Source organism: Hyperoodon ampullatus (assembly GCF_949752795.1).
Source record: "Hyperoodon ampullatus genome assembly, chromosome: 3".
In the NCBI taxonomy this organism is placed as follows: Eukaryota; Metazoa; Chordata; class Mammalia; order Artiodactyla; family Ziphiidae; genus Hyperoodon; species Hyperoodon ampullatus.
The window spans coordinates 132,983,319-133,001,574 of NC_136916.1; the positions used below are offsets into that span (position 1 = coordinate 132,983,319).

At 40.3% G+C, this 18,256-nt stretch overlaps 1 pseudogene across 1 annotated transcript; it reads left to right on the top strand.

Annotated features, from left to right (window-relative positions):
* Positions 1-260: 260 nt before the first annotated feature.
* LOC307049642 (small ribosomal subunit protein eS1-like) lies at positions 261-1,017 on the top strand (annotated as a pseudogene). Its single transcript has one exon. The product of its transcript is annotated as a small ribosomal subunit protein eS1-like (transcript).
* The last annotated feature ends 17,239 nt before the right edge of the window (positions 1,018-18,256 follow it).

The window sequence follows — 18,256 nt, forward strand, 5'->3', positions numbered from 1 at the left end:
AGTTCAAAAGTGGAGGCACTTATCTGGGGGTGGAGTTTTCAGTCCTCTGCCATCAAAAGGTCACCAAGAGGACACTCGCACATGCCCAGTTGGAGGGTCGGCGGTCCTATCCAGTCTTTAACTAGCTCAGCTTCAACTAGTTGCAGCTGAGACTCCAAGTTCCTGGAAAAAACTCCCCCAAACATCTTATTGTTTAGGCTGCATGTTGCTTGGAGGACATTCAAGTTTTAAAATGACCTTGATTAGTGAAGGCAGGTGAAATGGATTTGACTAATCATTATGCAAGGTTTCAGCATCAGCTATGTTCAATATCAGAAGTACAAGAAACAATACTCTCAAGGACTCAAGGAACCAAAATTGTATCTGATGGCCTCAAGTGTCATATTTTTAAAGTGAGCCTTGTTGATCTACAGAAGGATGAAGTTGCACTTAGAAAATCCAAGCTAACTACCGAGGATATTCAGGGCAAAAACTGTCTGACCAACTTCCATGGCATGGATCTTACCCATGAAAAAATGTGCTCCATGGTCAAAAGAATGGCAGACCATGACTGAAGCTCAGGTTGATGTCAAGACTACTGATGGCCATTTGCTTTGTCTGTTGTGTTGGTTTTATTTAAAAAACAGAAAAAGAAACAACCAGATTGGAAGAACTCTTACACTCAGCACCTACCTATAGGTCCCCCAAATCTAGAAAAAGATGATGGAAATCATGACCCAAGAGGTACCCACAAATGATTTGAAAGAAGGGCTCTATAAATTGATTCCAGATTGCACTGGGAGAGACATAGAAAAGGCTTGCCAATCTAGAAACACCGCTTTATGATGTGTTCATTAGAAAAGTAAAAGCGCTGAAGAAGCCCAAGTTTACATTGGGAAACTCATGGCGCTTCATAGTGAAGGCAATGGTTCTGGAAAAGCTCCCGGGGATGAGACTGGCGATAAGGTTGAGCCAGCTGATGGAGATAGGCCACCATTCCACAGATCTGCTCCAAATTCGGACTTTTGTTTTTTTTAACATCTTTATTGGAGTATAATTGCTTACAATGGTGTGTTAGTTTCTGCTGTATAACAAAGTGAATCAGCTATACATATACATACATCCCCATATCTTCTCCCTCTTGCGTCTCCCTCCCATCCTCCCTATCTCACCCCTCTAGGCGGTCACAAAGCACCGAGCTGATCTCCCTGTGCTATGCGGCTGCTTCCCACTAGCTATCTATTTCACATTTGGTAGTGTATATATGTCCATGCCACTCTCTCACTTCGTCCCAGCTTACCCTTCCCCCTCCCTTTGTCCTCAAGTCCATTCTCTACCTAAAATTCAGACTTTTAATGGTGACAAATACAAAGTCTTATTTGTGGGGGAAAAAAAGAAAAGCACAGCCCCTTAAAAACAATTCTGGTATAGAATCCAGTCAAATTCTGCTCACAGGAAAGGCCTGGTGCAACACGTGGGAATCCCACAAAGAAGGGTCAGCCTTGCCTCTGGATACGGACAGAGCATCGCCACTGTACCATGAACCCTTTGTAAGACAATCGACCTCCGAATCCTGAGCCTTGCTTTTTCTCACTTCTTTCGGACCTTCCCCACTTGGTTCCTTCCTGAGGAGCGAGAGCCAAGGTGAGGGTTATTGCACGGTTCACCGCAAACACCTGTCTCTCGGTTTTACCTCAACCTTTGATTCAGATGTTTTCCTTCCCTTCCCTTCTATATTTGGCCCTTTGGTCTGTCCCCTGAGCTGACTTTCATCATCCAATTAGAAACAACACCCTCTTCTCCCCACCAGTTTCTCTGGGAACCATAGGGAGTAACCCCCAAGCCTCCCGCACTCCCCGTGGGGCTAGCAGGGCTTCAAAGGAGCACGGCGGCTGCTCCACCTCACGGCTGGGCTGCCCTGCTGTTTGAACAGCTTCCATTGCTCACTGCTGATCGGTAACTCAATGATTCATTAAACACATAAACAATGAGTGAATCTGTTCCATTAGCGAGGCCACCTGTTGATCTCAGCCGCTCCGCCGCTCCCAGCTGAACCCGGTGCACATGAACAACAGAATGCCTCTGTCAGTCGAGCGCCCCGTCCGTGTTTGATGGCATGTTAGAGCTGGAAAAGCAGAGTCCTGGCTCTGCTGGCGCTTTCATGCTCTTCCTTTCATCTGGGGGCAGGGCTGCAAGAATATACTGTGAATACAATGCACCTCTCTATAATCAACGGGAAAACTCCAAGAGTTTGGTCATTATTGCCCCCGTAGGCTTGCGGAATGAGACAAAGAGGAGAGAGGGAAGATCCTGTACCCTTTGGCCTGCAGGTGCCGGGGCAACAGAATTAACCAAGGGCTACACAAAAACAAAAACAAAAAACCCAAACCAAGCGAAGCCAACTATCTGCAAAAAGCAATCCTATTGATTGTGATGACATCTTCTCTCCCCTGGAAATAATACAATCTTTGCTACTTGGCTGCTGGTTCCTGCAGCTGTGCCAGGCCTTGAGGAACTGGTCTACTAGTGTGTACCAGCTGATTTTAAATCAAGACTACTAAAAATCCTACAAAGCTGAGTTAAGCTTCTCACACAGGCATCACAGTCAAGAAAACTTGATATTATTATTTTAAAATACATCATTTTCTCTTATGCATAACCTAACTCCTCCTATTATTATAATAAAGAGGGGGCCTTTCATAAGATCAGCAATGTTTGTTTGGAGCCTGAAAGCTGTATCATACCAGGAATAGGGAAACATAATCTTTTCTCGACTGAGTATTAAATTGCCTCTTTAGGGTGAATTTAGTTTTTGAATGCCATAGTCGTTAAGTGTTGTATTGCATACTTCAGAATTGTTAGGTATAAATTTCCCTGTAGTGACACTTCGAAGGAAATATTTGATTACATAGCTCAGTTTTTATGTTTATGATAGGTTTATTCTAGTATATCTGTAAAAACTTTGTTGTTCACTGTTTTTTTAAGAAAATGGAAGATGAAGAAATAAAGGGAAATGACTCTTCAAAGCAAACTCCAGTTCCTATCAGCTTACCATGTAAAAACTTTTTTAAAAATCAGTTTTCATTACCATACAGATTTCAGAGATTACTGTTGCTAGTGGCTGTTTTACTTTCATTTTTGTAGCCCTGGAAATGACAGAACTCCAGGTGAGTAATTCAGTTTGTGCCTCTTTCATGAATATTATTTTGCTTTTAGAGGATGTACTTTGAGCTACAAACATTCAGAGTGAACAAGGTAAACAGACTGAGGCAGGCAGATCCCACTACTTGGGTTCTCTAGGCAGGTGTGAGCATATCTCCCTCATCCAATACATAAAAGGACCACGTGCATTTTCAAAGGGATTTCTGCAATCCTGGTCTTTTGACAACCACCACTACTATTGCCAAATGCAGGTGGTTGTGCAATCAAAAGAATCCTCAGATTCCTCCGTGCAAAAAAGAAAAGCACAAGAAGTGAATTTTAAAAAAGACTAAATAGGGGACTTCCCTGGTGGTCCAGTGGCTAAGACTCTGCGCTCCCAATGCAGGGCGCCTGGGTTCGATCCCTGGTCAGGGAACTCGATCCCACATGCCACAACTAAAGATCCCACATGCCGCAACTAAAGATCCCACATGCCACAACTAAAGATCCCACATGCCCCAACTAAGACCGGCGCAGCCAAATAAATACATAAATAAATAAAATATTTTTTAAAAAGACTAAACAGGAGATAGCCACATACAAACTAACAATTAGATGGAAAACTCAGAGCTATCCTCTCATGTGATTAGACTAGTACCATCCAATAGAACTGTCTGCAATGATGAAAGTGTCCTATACCTGTGCTGTTCAGTGAGATAGCCACAGGTGGCTACTGAGCACTTGAAAGGCAGCTGATATGACTGAGGAACTAAATGTCAATCTTCGTTAACTTAAATGTAAATAGACACATGTATTTAGTGGTTACTGTATTGGACCAACAAGGATTATTCTGTAACTCAGTGAGGAGATAGACCAGGTTGGTCTTGATTGTGATATGCCCAGTACCTGGGTTGGTTTCCTACCTTCGTTGTAAACACTCAATAAATATCTGTTGCATGAGAACATAAATCTGATCATGCTGCATCCTCCCTTCATAGTCTTTGGTGCTTCTCCCAGCCAGAGAGCTCTTAGGTCCCGGCAGGCCCTCAACTCCATCTACCTTCTGCTCCAGCATATACAATTTTTTAATCCATCCTTTGACTTGCCCTCATTTTCCTGTCACTCTGTTTTTTGTATGTGCAATTTCCTTGGCCTGGAATACTCTTCTTCCCACTCGTCCACCTCGGCAGATCTCTGCTTATCTTTCAAGACCGGAAATATGACTTTCTTTGTACAATTTTTGCCAACTGCCTCAAACTGAGTTCATCACCCTCTTCTTTGGGTTCCCATAGTGGCGTAGTATAAATATCAGAGCAGGGGTGTCTTAGGGCAGATTCTCAGATCTGTGAGCAAATATTTGTAAGGAAATTCCCAAGGGAAACTAGGAAAGTAGTGGGTGGGGGCAGAGGGCAGGGAGGGGAGGAAGCCAAGTAAGTGTGCAATCACAAAGTCACACAGAGGGTGGTTTTTGCCCGATCTGCAGGCAAACTTATTAACTCTATAAATCAAGCCTTAGAGTTGTCCTGAATGAAGGCAAAGAAACTAGAGCTTTCAGACTCTCACATCCATCAGTAACTAGTTAAGGACCACCCAGGGGCCATGTGTGCAATCCCAGGCACTTTGGTCTCTCCATCTGCGTATGCCAAGGAGACTCAAAGGATAGTTCTCCAAGATAGAGGGTAGGTTCTGGCTGTGGGAAGTGAAGCCATTAGACATTCGACATAATCCACTACGAGGATATTAGAATTGAGTCTATCTGGTTGCAAACCCAGATGTATCTTTTCCTAGAGAATTGTGACAATTGTTTTCAGTCTCAGTTTCCTCCTCTGTAAGATTTAGAAAATAATTGTATCTAACTCTCGGGCTGAAGGTGAAGTTTAAATAGGACGATGTGTGGAAAGTATTTAGCATAGTGTGGAGTAACTTGTAAAAAAGTAAAAAATGTTACATTATTATAACAGCATTTTATTATGATTGCATATCACACCTCCATAAGCCTTGAGATTTTCTAGGGCAGTAATTGGCCTCATTGGCCTTTAAATCATTTGCACCTGATGCAAAAGCCAATGCCTGATCTTGAGTAGATGTCAGATCAATCAATATTACTTGAGTAAATGAGTGATACTCACTTTTGAACTAATCTCTCTTATCATTTGTGATGATACATTGAAATTCTCTCTTCATGTGTCTATTTTGCCCATTAGACCACATCGGTAAGGTTTCTTATTCTCTTTTGATTCCCTGAAATATGGCACAAACTGATACATGACAGCTGCTAAATAATTGTTGAACTGACATTTATTGGTTAAGGGTCCAGAATCCTCTAAGGGTAAGACCATTATAATCTGAAGGGTTGTTTTCTCTACTTCAGAAGAGTTTGTTTGCAGACAGTGATCTCAGGTCACTTACGGTTCAGTATAGGAAAACAGAAACTCCTCTAGGTTTTCAAGCAGAATATGATTTAATAGAGGGAATTAGGTGCTATAGCAGGCTGAGTTTCTAAAATGATCCCCTAAAGAAGTTCCCTCACTAATCCCAGAAGCTCTGAATGTGCTCATATATCATTCCTGTGATTATGTTGTGTTATATGGCATAGTTTATCTTAAGAAAGAGATTACATGGGTGGCCTGATCTAATCACAAGAGCCCTTAAAAGCAGGGCATGTTCTCAGCTGAGAACAGTAAAGAGAGTCAGAGCAGAAGTGTGAGGGCGTTTGACCTGAGGGTCCTGTTGCCGGCCACGATGTTCTAAGAAAGACTTGATGTGCCGCTGCTAGTTTGAAGGTAGAGGAGGCCATGTGGGGGGGAATGTGGGTGGCTTTTAGGAGCTGGAGAGGCCTCTGGCTGACAGCAAGCAAGGAATTGGGGACCTCAGTCCTAAAACCATAAAGAGGTGAATTCTGCCAACATCCTGAATGAACCTGGGAGGAGATTCTTTCCAGAGCCTCCAGGTAAGACCCCAATCTGTCTGACACCTTGGTTTCAGCCTTGTGAGACCCTGGGCATAGAAGCCAGCTGAGCCTAAACTTCTGACCTATAGAGCTGTGAGGTAATAAAGGGAGGTTACTTCAGGCTGCTAAGTTTGCAATAGCTTGCTACACCGCGATAGAAGACAAATGCAGTGCTTACCAGATTGTGGAAAAACCTGGAGTCAGGAAAGCAAGGTGGGCTACTCCTAGCTTTCAGGTTATGTCCCCACAGGCTTCCACCCGAGATCGGGAGCTGCAGGAAATTACAACTGACTCACAGCCCTGAAGCGGGGGCCTGGCAGTGAAGGAGACCAGCCAGCTGCCTCACTGGCCACATTTACTGACAGTCACGCTCAGTTACCCACACCGCTGCTGACAGAGGAAGAGGGGCCCTTGCTCTCTCCCACCTTACAAATAAATTTCAAATGAATTTTATTGTTAAACATGTCATATCCAGAACCTTGGTGGAGAGGAAGTCTGGGATATGTAGTTCCCAGGCATCAAGCACCTGAGATAAAGGGGAACCTATAGGCAGGAGTTGGGGACAACGCTAACTGACAATGAATGGTACCCAATATGGCTCTTCAAACTTTTAAAATCCTTTCAAGTCAGTCTTCTTGTAGGAATTATTATTTTTACTTTACAGGTCAGAAAACTGGGGTTCAGTTGGGTTAAACATCTTGCCTAAAATCTCATAAATAGGAAGTAGCAAAACCAAGATTAGAACCCAGATCTGTTTCTTCCCAAGCCTACACTTTTCAGCCTCCGCAGCTGCTGCCGGCCTTGGGATGGAATTTATATGATTGCCTGACAGTTGGACCCTCTGGGCCCAACTGAGGGGGCAATAGAAGTGGTAGCAATTCCATTTTCTTAAAGAGTTCCTTTGGTTCCTGGTCTGAGGCTGCTGTTAGTCTCATGTTGGGGGCCTCTCTCCTCCCCTCCCCTCCCCTCACTGCAGCTTCCTCCTTGGCCTGCAGTCTCTGACTTTGGACACAGCCCTGGCAATGTGTGCTCTGACTTCTGGGTTTATTTGGGGGCATTCCCTGCTGTCCTTCTGTCTTATGAACACATAGGATTGGCCCTTCTCTGGGCTCAAGGTCTCTCTGCCTTTCCCCCATGGGGGCTGGTGCTGGGCTAGCAGCAGCGTCAGAAGAAATGTTCCCTGAAGAGAGGGGTCATGGAGCATTTCCCCCAGACAGCTCTATCTTCACTGCATACCAATCCAATTACAAACAAATTGGCCCACGGGCTCAAGCACGAGAGCAATTTGGCCTTCTCTCTTCTCTTGCTGACAGTTTTAAACTTGCTTTCTTTAAAAACCCAACTCTGTGAGATTTTAGCACCCAAGCCTAAGAGAGGTGGGATGCAATTATCCCAAATACTGGGGTGCAGTGAAGCTCAGGGGAGAAGCTCTGGATAATATTTTTCAGGAAAAATGAAAGAGAAAGAGACAGGTTCTCTGGGATTTCCCATGACTGCAGTTTAGAGGCTGGGGAGCTGGTCTTTCCAGATCTGCCTCGACCAGCTCTCTGGGTTCTCTTTTCCCCCTGGCTGGCTCCTTTTCTCTTTTGGACTTTTCCTCAATGGTGAGGAATTCATCCCTGGGTTTCTACAAGAAAGAAGGAATGCTTCAACAGTCTTTAGTATGCCTTAAAGGACATTTTTTTTTTTTTTTAACATATGCTCACAGTTTGGTACACCTGAACTCAAATAAAAGCAGGGCATCTATGTCAGAGATAAGTGCAGAGCCCACCTATTTAGAAAGTCTAGGATCAGCCAGGCTTTCTTCACTTGGATCCCATGGGAAAACTTTTTTGGGGGAGACATGTGAAAGAATGAGCTCCTTCTGCCTGTTAAAAGTCTATTTAAAAACACTTTAAGTGGAAGACCCAACTTAACTAGAAAGAAAAGCAGATATAAAGTAAGGTTGTACATGTAGTTGGTTTTTTTGATTAAAAATTCCTCAGTCCATGTTTTCCTCAGTGGTATTATTCTGGGTTGCATACTGACATCGCTGGAGTAAAGTCTGCTCCATTTGCTTCCTTCCATCCCCTTGTCTCTTTGGGAAAGATCACTTGTCACTTTCGATCATCGCACCACTCACACTTCTCACGTGAGGACCTGCATGGAGTTTCTGGTGCAAATCTAGTTCACTTGGGCTGAGGTGCCTGGCTGGCAGGCAGCTGAGACAAATCCCTCATCGCAGGACCAATCAGGAGAGCCTCTTCCACACCACTCTTCTTTTCACAGAGATGTCTCAGATGATTTCCAGGGTGATCCAGAAGATCTTACTGAGATGCTTAAAAAGACAAAGTCAAACGATGGATCTAGAGATGGGCATGTTCTCAGCTATGTGCTGGGGGATATGCCAGTGACTTGGGTAGATGCATTCACTGTTCCCATGGAGTCCAGTGGGGGAAACAAACAAGTGCAGGCGCTTACCAGTGAGAGCCATGCTATGATGGGGAGAAGGCTATCATGAGAGCACAAAAAAATGGATGTGTAACCCTGATGTAGCAAGAAGGTGTCCTAGAAGAGGTGGAGATTGGGGATAAGGATGCTAATGATATTGCAAAGTCTCTGTGATGAGGCCTCAGAAACTGACTTGAGTAGAGAAGAGACCTGTGTGTTACTGAAGGACATTTGCTGGGGAGTACCTCTATTAGATCCACTTGGATTGATTGCAACACTACCCTGGCCGAGCCGATGGATTTCGCAGCTGCACTTTGATGGCTTTTGACTTCTCCATCACTAAGTCAGTCAACGAGCCAGAGCTCCTCCTTATTTGTTTCCTGCCTCTCTTAAACAACAGCTGTGTAACTCAGTGCTCTTAAAGGGGAAATGTTGAAAAGTATATAAGAATCCCAAAAGGAATGTGTGGTGAGGGGAGTGGGAGACCAGGCTGATTCTTCCCTCGGCTCGGTTGTCTATGGCACCTGCCTCACCTCATCTGAGCGTTCAGCCTTCAGGTCATGATGAAAAAGAAGATGCTGGGATCATCCTGTCAAACTGTCAAATTTGGGGGTGAATGAAATATCCACGAAGGATCTCCAAGAAGACAGAATCTTCATATTTACTTTCGACCAGGGAGAATTGGAACCTATGTCTCCAGATTTGGAAGTCTAGGATATTAATTCATTGTGACATCTGGTCCTTCTCTTTGATATTTTAAAAATAGGCTAGAAACAGAATTGTGAATCCATGCTCTAAAGCACTACTCTCAGATTCTGGGAAAGAATGCAACTTTGAGTTTATCTTGTTTATCCAACTAGTCTCTGGTCATTTGTGTAACGTGATATTCATCCATTGGATGCTCTAAGCCAATTTCTAGCACAAGTTTTCCATTTTGTTATAATCATCCATGAAAGAAAAGAATGTGGAAATGTCTGTCTTGCCATTTTCAAGGACTGTGGTGGTACCAGTAGCTGGCTGCTTCTAGTCTTTCCTGCAGCTACTCGAGAATGTGAGATTCTCTAAGAATCCTAGAATTTTGGAACTAGAAAGAAAAATCAGCAACATGTAACAAGGACCATAAAGATGCTCATACCCTTTGTTCCACTCCAAGGAATTGCAAAGAAATGTCACTCAACAGACCCACAAATATACATTATCAAAGATGTTCACTCTAGTAATTTTTTTTTTGGATAAGAGTAAAAAAATGAGAGACCACCAAGATGTTCAACATTATGGATCTTGTTTTGAAAGTTGAGACACATTCACTTGAAGGACTATTATGCAGTCCTAAAATAATTATGACATCTATAATTATGAAAGCAATTATTCACAAATGTTGAATGAATGCCTACCATGTATCTCTACTCTGGTACAATAAAGGAATATGCAGATTTCAAATCTATGTACACTATGATGTTAGCTATGTGCAAGATGCATGCCTATGGAAGAAAATATGTAGAAATGTTATTCGTTGGCAGGGTAATGAATAATATGTCTTGGAAAATTTTTGTTACATTGTCTTAGATGCCAATTAATATATGTGAAATTTATAATAGGAGTACAGAAGAAGGTGCTGCTAGCTTTGGGGAAGACTTCTGAGAAGGTAAGAGTGACCATCCATTCATTCTTGGTTCATATATTTATTGAGCAACTACTATGTGCTAAAAATACAGCAGTGGTTAAGACAGAGTCACAATCTTCCCAATTTTTAGTCAGATCTGTGTTTTACTTTACTTAATTTTAATTTAATGAATACTTGAATTTTAAAAGTCACCTTTAAAATAATCTATGCTAATTTCCATCTTTCCTATCTCCTTCTTCCAAAAACACTTGTTGTTAGAGGTACAATTTAAGTTACAGAGACAGTAATTTCCCTGAGCTCACACCGCTTACTTACAGCAAACCTGGTACTTGAATCTGACTCTCAGTTTACCTGCTACCTCACTCCCCTCATTTCTCTCATGGTCCTCTCATCTCTTTTAGAAATAAGTTGTTAGAACAACAATGGAGGATCAGACAAGCCCTATTTAGAACCATGTTTTAACAAATTGGACAGGAAGTGAGAATGGTCTAGACCAGTGCTTCCCAAGATATACAGTACATTGGGATCACCCTAGGGTCTTGTCTAAGTGCAGATTTTGATTCTGGAGTCTGGAGTGGGTCTTGAGAGTCTCCATTTCTCACAAGTTCCCAGGTGAGGCTGATAGTACCTGTTCTTGAGTAGCAAGGACCTAAAGGATGGAAACTGTCTAAGTACAGAGGAGATTCAAGTTTAATGTGTAGCCAGTGCTCTTTCTAGTTTCATCCCAGGGAAGTAAAGATGTCAATTATTTACAAAGTCTATTCTTTCCGTTACTAACTGCTGACATGCTTTCTTTTCCTCTCAACTCACAATATGACCATGAAAGGCAGCAAAATAGTCTAGAACTATACCCCTAAGAGATAATGGAACAGGAGTTCACACCTGGCTCATCTGACACCCAAGCCCCTTCTCTTAACTACTGTGATGTGCAGCACTCACCCTGTGTCCCCCAGCCTGGCCCAAGTGGTCAAGGGCCAGATTTTTGGAGTCAAGACCAAAACTTGGCTGAAACCCAACTAAGCACTTAATACTGGAGACAAGTTACCTCCTTTATTTGTGTTTCTATTTCTTCAGCTATATATGCAGACAATAATAACATCAATCTCATTGGATGGTTGTATAATTAAATGAGAAAATGTATACTAGTCACTTACCTCAGTGTCTGGCATGGAGCAAGTGCTCAGTAAAAGTGGATATGATTATCATGGTTAGTTGAGTCTGAATCTCATTCTGCATTGTTATCCTAGGGGAATTCACATGAGCCTGGTGCTTGAGGCAGACAGGCTATTAAATAATTATATTTATTTCAAATTTAATATTAATTGGACATACTCTAAATATAAATAATAAATAAAATGCTAAATAAAATATATACATTATGAATACACGCATATTTAGATGACCATATAGATATATTTAAATAAAATTTAATGTATCTAATTAATTAAAATATTGATACAATAACTATATATGGACAAAATATAAATCAGAGAAATAAGTATTTAAAGTTTAAATAAAAATAAAGCTATAATAAAATGTAAATAAATTTAAATAATATATTAAAATCATTTAAATACTTTGTATATCTTTTTTTTTTTTTTTTTTTTTTTTTTTTGCGGTATGCGGGCCTTTCACTGTTGTGCCCTCTCCCGTTGCGGAGCACAGGCTCCGGACGCGCAGGCTCAGCGGTCATGGCTCACGGGCGTAGCCGCTCCGCGGCATGTGGGAGATTCCCAGACCGGGGCACGAACCCGTGTCCCCTGCATTGGCAGGCGGACTCTCAACCACTGTGCCACCAGGGAATCCCTGTATATCATTTTTATATGTGCTATATATGTATGTGTATATATATATATGTACATGAATGCAACAATTGTTAATGCACAAATTTTTGAATACTATGAGAATACAGAAGATGGTGTAACTGACTTTAGGGTATGGTGGGAGAGAGAACTTTTGAGCTGAGTCTTGAAGGATTAATTTGAGGTTTGGAAAAAGCGTTTTGGGCTGAGGGTTTGGGGTGAGGAGGGCGGTAGGCAATAGGCTGTAATGAAAATTGGTGCTAGTTTGTGAAGAGCCCCTAAATCATGACCTTTATCTCTGGGAAGGTGGTTTTGAGCAAGCCAGGCATGTGATGAGATGTGTGTTGTAGTAAGTAAATCTGTAGGGTGGATAACTTGGTAAAAGAGCTTTGGTCTGCTTCCTTCAGAAGTCTAAGCATCATCCAACCCTGCGATCGTCTTTCAAAACTGCCCTCCCCAGTGAAGAGGAAAGGGGGAAGCAACCACTGTAACTGGGTATTTTCTAGTCAGTGTGTCTCTGGGTACTAAAATTTCACATTCAGTGGCAAGGTTTGAGGCATTTTCCCTGAAGAGGAAAAAAGAATTGTTGATGCAAAAAATGTATGAAAGGAGGAAAAAGTGAACACAGAGAAATGCCTTATTCATGTTCCTATTCTCAATACTAATTTCTTATCCTTAGAGACCCTTCCCTTTAACGTGACCTTGAAAAGAATGAACTCTGAATGTCTCAGGAGTGTTTATGATTGAGGTGAAGACTGAAGGTAGGATGCTCTGATGATGGAGGGAAATTTTAATTCTCTTCCTTCATCGCTGGCTACATCATGCAGTTGGAGAAGGAAAGGAAACATTTCCTTAAAAAGAAAACATTCTAAAATTGGAATCTGATAAAACCCCTCATATCATCTCCAAAGGGAATCACTTTATAGGGTGTTTCTTGGCAATCAGATGCATAGATCTGCATATATTTATTGGTCTTGCTCACAGGAATAGCATCTTAAAGTCTTATTCCATAACATATCATGCAAAAATAAATGATAATTATACTTGACTGTTCCTTTCATTTAAGGATCGTAATCTTCCAAATGTTAATCAATAAAGACTCGTAACACCCTATGAGGAAGGTAAATGTTATTGTACTATTTTATGGATGAGGAAGATGATTAATAAGATTATTAAGCAATTTGCCCATAACAAGGTGAGTTAGTAGATATGGGAGTCAAATTTCCACCCTCTGAGACAAACATGGTAATTGCTAAACCAAGATAAAAGCCTTTACTCTTCCTTTTAAAATGATTGTGCAAAATTGAATCATGGCTTTTTGTTTCCAAGTTACCCAAGAATCTAGAGATCATCCAAAATAAAAATATGATGATACATTTTTCACAAAGGGAGAGTCTCATATTTACCATGTGTGAATTTGTTTCCTCATTGGTTAACAGAACCTCAGGACTGCAGTGAGCTTTTTTTTTAGGATTATTTATTTTATTTTTATTGAAATTCAGTTGATGTACAATATTATATATTACAGGTGTACAATATAGTGATTCACAATTTTTAAAGGTTATACTCTCAAAAAACTAAAAATAGAATTACCATATGACCCAGCAATACCACACCTGGGTATATATCCCCCCAAAAAACCAAAACACTAATTTGAAAAGGCATGCAGTGTTCATAACAGCATTATTTCCATCAACAGATGAATGGATAAAGAAAATGTGGTATATATACACAATTACACAATGGAATACTGCTCAGCCATACCAAAGAATGAAATTTTGCCATTTGCAGCAACATGGATGAACTTGGAGGACTGTAGTGTTTTGTTGCTTAACCAATTTGTAGCTGCATCACAATCTTTACAAAGAAGGAATGAAGTTTGTTATTACTTGGAATACTCACTATTTTCTAAATCTGTCCTATATTTAGATCTATGTCTTGTAGGATGCACCTAACACAGTACTTGGGGCTTTAGATGAGAATAATTTCATACCGCTTATTAGGATGTAGAGTTCTAGTGTGTTTTCTCTAATAATACCAGCTATACTTTATTAAGCACTTATTATGTGACACGCACTTTGCTAAAGGCTCAACATATTTCACATTATTCTGTAAACACTGTGAAGAAGGTTCTATCTGCATTTGACAGATGAGAAGTCTGAAGCTTCAATAGGTTAGAAAACTTGCTCAGTCAGGATAGCATAGCTAACAAGTGCTAAAGCCTGGAATCTCCCAAGATTGTCTGATCCGAAAACCTGACTATTCTGAATATCAGATTGCAAGCAAAAACATCAGATCATTAGAACTCCTTCCTAAAGAATAATAGAAGTTTAATACATGTCTTTTTCTGTGCTTTAGCTTTCATTAAAATGAGATTGAACATTTGACATACTTCTTTACCTGACCAAAATGGCAGTGGAAATTTGTAGGTGGATCCTGCTATAGGCTCAGATACAGAATTCGTAGGAAACAACTATAGCAAAACATTAGTCTTTAGATAAAGTTTCTCCAATCCCTGGAGTTCTCATTTTTCTTCACATACTGAAGTAAGTAAGTATACACTGCTACTTTCTGTCTCCCTGATCATACCAAGCATCTCCCCCAGGACACATACTTAGTAGCTGTCAAAAATTCATTTTGTTGTTTCAAAGGCTTTTTTCTGTTCAATATTCAATTTTAGTTCCCTTTGCTTTTTTGACTTCTCTATAAAATGTTGGCAACATCTGAAGTTCCATTCTCTTCTGATCATGATGACATTCCAACTCTGTTACTGTTTACCTCGTTGGTTCCATGGGGGACTTTTCTAAAGGTTGTTTGTTTTGCTGAAGGACTGGTAAATGATGTGTTTCACAAGTGACATTTTGACTTGTAGGGGCCAGGCAATCTGGACATGGAGAGACTTTCTATAAATCCCACATGTTTTTCCGTATTTCAATGCTGTCATCTTAAATGCAGCATCTGTGGCGTAAAACTGCCAAAGAGGGTCATATTTTTATTTTTTACCAATAATTCTAGGCGACCTGCTTTTGCCCAGATCCAACAACTTAGATTATTTACTGACTTTTCTATTAAATTGGGCCATTTTTTCTGAATACTAAAGATTTGATGTAGTATAAAATATCTCTTTGGCACTGCCACTTAAAAATGTATACACATGCTACTTCCAGCAAACAGTCTTCTTGAAGAACAAGATGAACATTTAATGGAAGCCTTAATTCTAACTTAAGACACTTACAATATTACACTAGCAAAAAAGAATTCACCAACAGCTGCATGTCTGAGAGACCAAGGGACTGATTAAATCTGTCACATGGACAACATCTAATTCTTTGAATGGTAGGTGTGCACTACAGCTTGGAGTAAGTCTGTTACCAGATGAGCCAACTTCAAAGATAGTGGTGGGCAGCGCACCCGATAGTAGGAGGTGGGGAAGCATCAAAGCTTCAAAGAAAGTTGAGGTTAGTTTAAAAAAATAAAAATTTAAATTCACTGAACACAAAGATATTTTGAGGTATGTTGATAATGACCTGACATTTATTTTCAGTTTTTGTGACATTAGTATGCAAAGACAGATTAAATAAATAATGCAAATTAATTGCATTTATATTTTAAACAGAAGAGTACTTCAAATGCAAATAGGAGACATCCTGTCTACAAGGATATTTAGCCAATTGCTTGATGCATGTGGTTGCGAAGCGTACTGAATGTTGTCCAAGAGGCACAGATGGGATGATTTAGGCACAAACAACTTTTATTTTGTTACTTCTGTGCAAACTCTTGGACATACCTGCCTTTATAAAAATTATATTCTTGATGTACATATGAAAAACCTTAAATATACATCAAGAAATTATATAGAGAGCAGTTTCTTGGCTAATATCTAGGGTTATTAAACTTTAATATATTACAGATCCATATTCCTTACAGATTTGTTATAATTTAGGAGCTAAATGTTGACAGTTCCTAGTTACAGAACTTTTATTTAAGATTTCTATCAAAATAACATCTCCCACCTGAATTGAAGCAGCAATTTCTGGGATTGTTTTCTTTTTTATGCATACATATTGTGAATGCCCTAGATGATACAGTCACACTAAAGTACTTTTGATACTAGGAAACTCTGCCTGAGATGTTGTGAAAACCTTTTCCTGAGCCCCACAACTCCCCACCAAAGTATTTGTTTGCTTCTTCTAGTTGGATACTAGGAGGCTTAGAACCATGTTTGTGGCCCACCCCCAATAACGTATAGGATTTCATGTCAGGCATGTTTCTATACTAGTTTCACTGCTGGTTTGAATTTATTTTCCTACTCCTGTTTTCTTTTTAAATTTTCTTTAAAATTTTGTTAATATTAAATCTTATAATTTCAAATAGTTTTCTTTTAAATTTTACTTAACCTTATCACAGTATATAAGCCTCTTAAAAAAGCTTTCTCAAACTGAATAGCTCAGCAATGAATGAAATAAAAAAATACAGATGTCTTGATACCTAGAGCTAACTCATGATACAAATGCCAATGCTTTAACTGCCTTTTTGCATGGATGGCACATGGTTGCCTAGATTTCCAAGGGCAAAGTGGAATTAGAAAGAATATTATTATAAATGATTAACTCATCCAGGTCATAATGAGGATAATTATTTTTGTGTATCTTTATCCCTCTGGGATATGGAATAATTGCATCAGTGCTTTGCCAAGTAATATTTAAACATTGTTATTGGTTGAAACAAAATGCAAGTCTTTGTCTGGCCTGATCCAATAATGTCCAAATGCAAAGAACGATACAGAAAAGGTAACGCCCAGATTCACATTTACTAAGGGATTCCAAATAATGCCCTAAATGACTATTTGGAGCCCAGTTACATGCAGGTGCTAGGAGGATTTATGCTGTGAATGCCTGAAATACTTTCTCCACGGAGGGGAGATTATTAAGTACTAGTGAGCCTGAGTGTTTGGTGCCAATACTAACCATTAACTTTTGGCTCTGAGCCATGACTGTCTACTCTGCAGTGGATTCTGCCACCAAGGGGAAGGTCATTAAGGGCTGTTCTTTATTCTCGTTAGTATGTTCCAACATAATTAACAGAAGTTGTTCACCAGATGGTTTCCTTCCTGTCAGCAAGTACCTCCAGCTTAATGGGCTATGCAGGATTCTTTACTTTAAGTGGGTGAGGCGGGAAGCAAATTTAAAATATACCATCGTTGATCCTCCCACTTCTAATTAGATCTAAAGGCTTTAGATAATAATGTAAAGGGGGAAGGGAAATGAAATCATTCTAGAAATCAAAGAGTCACAGAAGGCCAACAGGAGTTTTATACATATCATGGAGTGTTTCTTCCTCTGTGCTAGGTCTCTGCCCGGCACCAAGAAAAGTGCAGAGACTGTGTCAGCTTCCTGCTGAAACATGTTCATAGAGCCTTAGAGCTGAAATGGATTTAAAATATGATAATAAAATTCAATAAATGCTTACTTGGTTCCCACTGGGTCTCAGAAATTGTAATGGGTGCTGGGGATATACAGCAAGACCTTGCCCTTGTTGCTTAGAGGTTGGAAAGTAATGGGAGGTCAGACACATAAACTGATGATTTACAAAAGTTTGGTAAATATGGAATTGGAAACTAATGGCTTCTAATCCCAGTGCCATTCCCCCTCTTCGTGTGATAAACCTTGATTTTGTTCAGGTATGCCCTCTCTTGCACATAGCACTGGGTGAAAGTGGGGCTGCTCTAAGCCAGTCTTCAACTGTTCCATTCCCCTTGCCAGTGTATGGTTTAAGACTTGCACATGGAAGCCATCTCTGGCCAAGAATCATGAAAGGAGGCTTGATTGGGAGCTTCTGGGAAAGGCTTTCTTGCTCCTGAGAAAGTACTGGAAGACATGGCCTCCTTTTCTTCCATTGTTGAGGTTGTAATACTAGAAATCATCTAGCCATATGGTATAAAGCATAGTAAACTACATTCTATTAGCTCAAACTAAGTAATTTTTCTCTAAACCTGTTACATTTAGGAAATGGTTTTATTATAAGGAAAATAATTTAAAATATCCCATTCTTATTCATTTCTCAAATGACTATTATAACAACCTTGTAAATCATGTGAGACAGAAACCATCCTCTTTGTAGCAGATGGGAAAACTGAGACTCAGAGAGACTATAATGTGATGTGCCTGGACAAAGCTGTGGGCTTCTGAAGTTAAGTACCCCTACTACCCAACCATTCCATAGAGCAAAAAACTCAATCCCACAGGCCAAGGAATCAATGAAATTACAAAACTTTTCTTTTCTTTTTTTGGCCTGAAAAATACTAACTCTGTTTTCTCTTGAACTAGAATT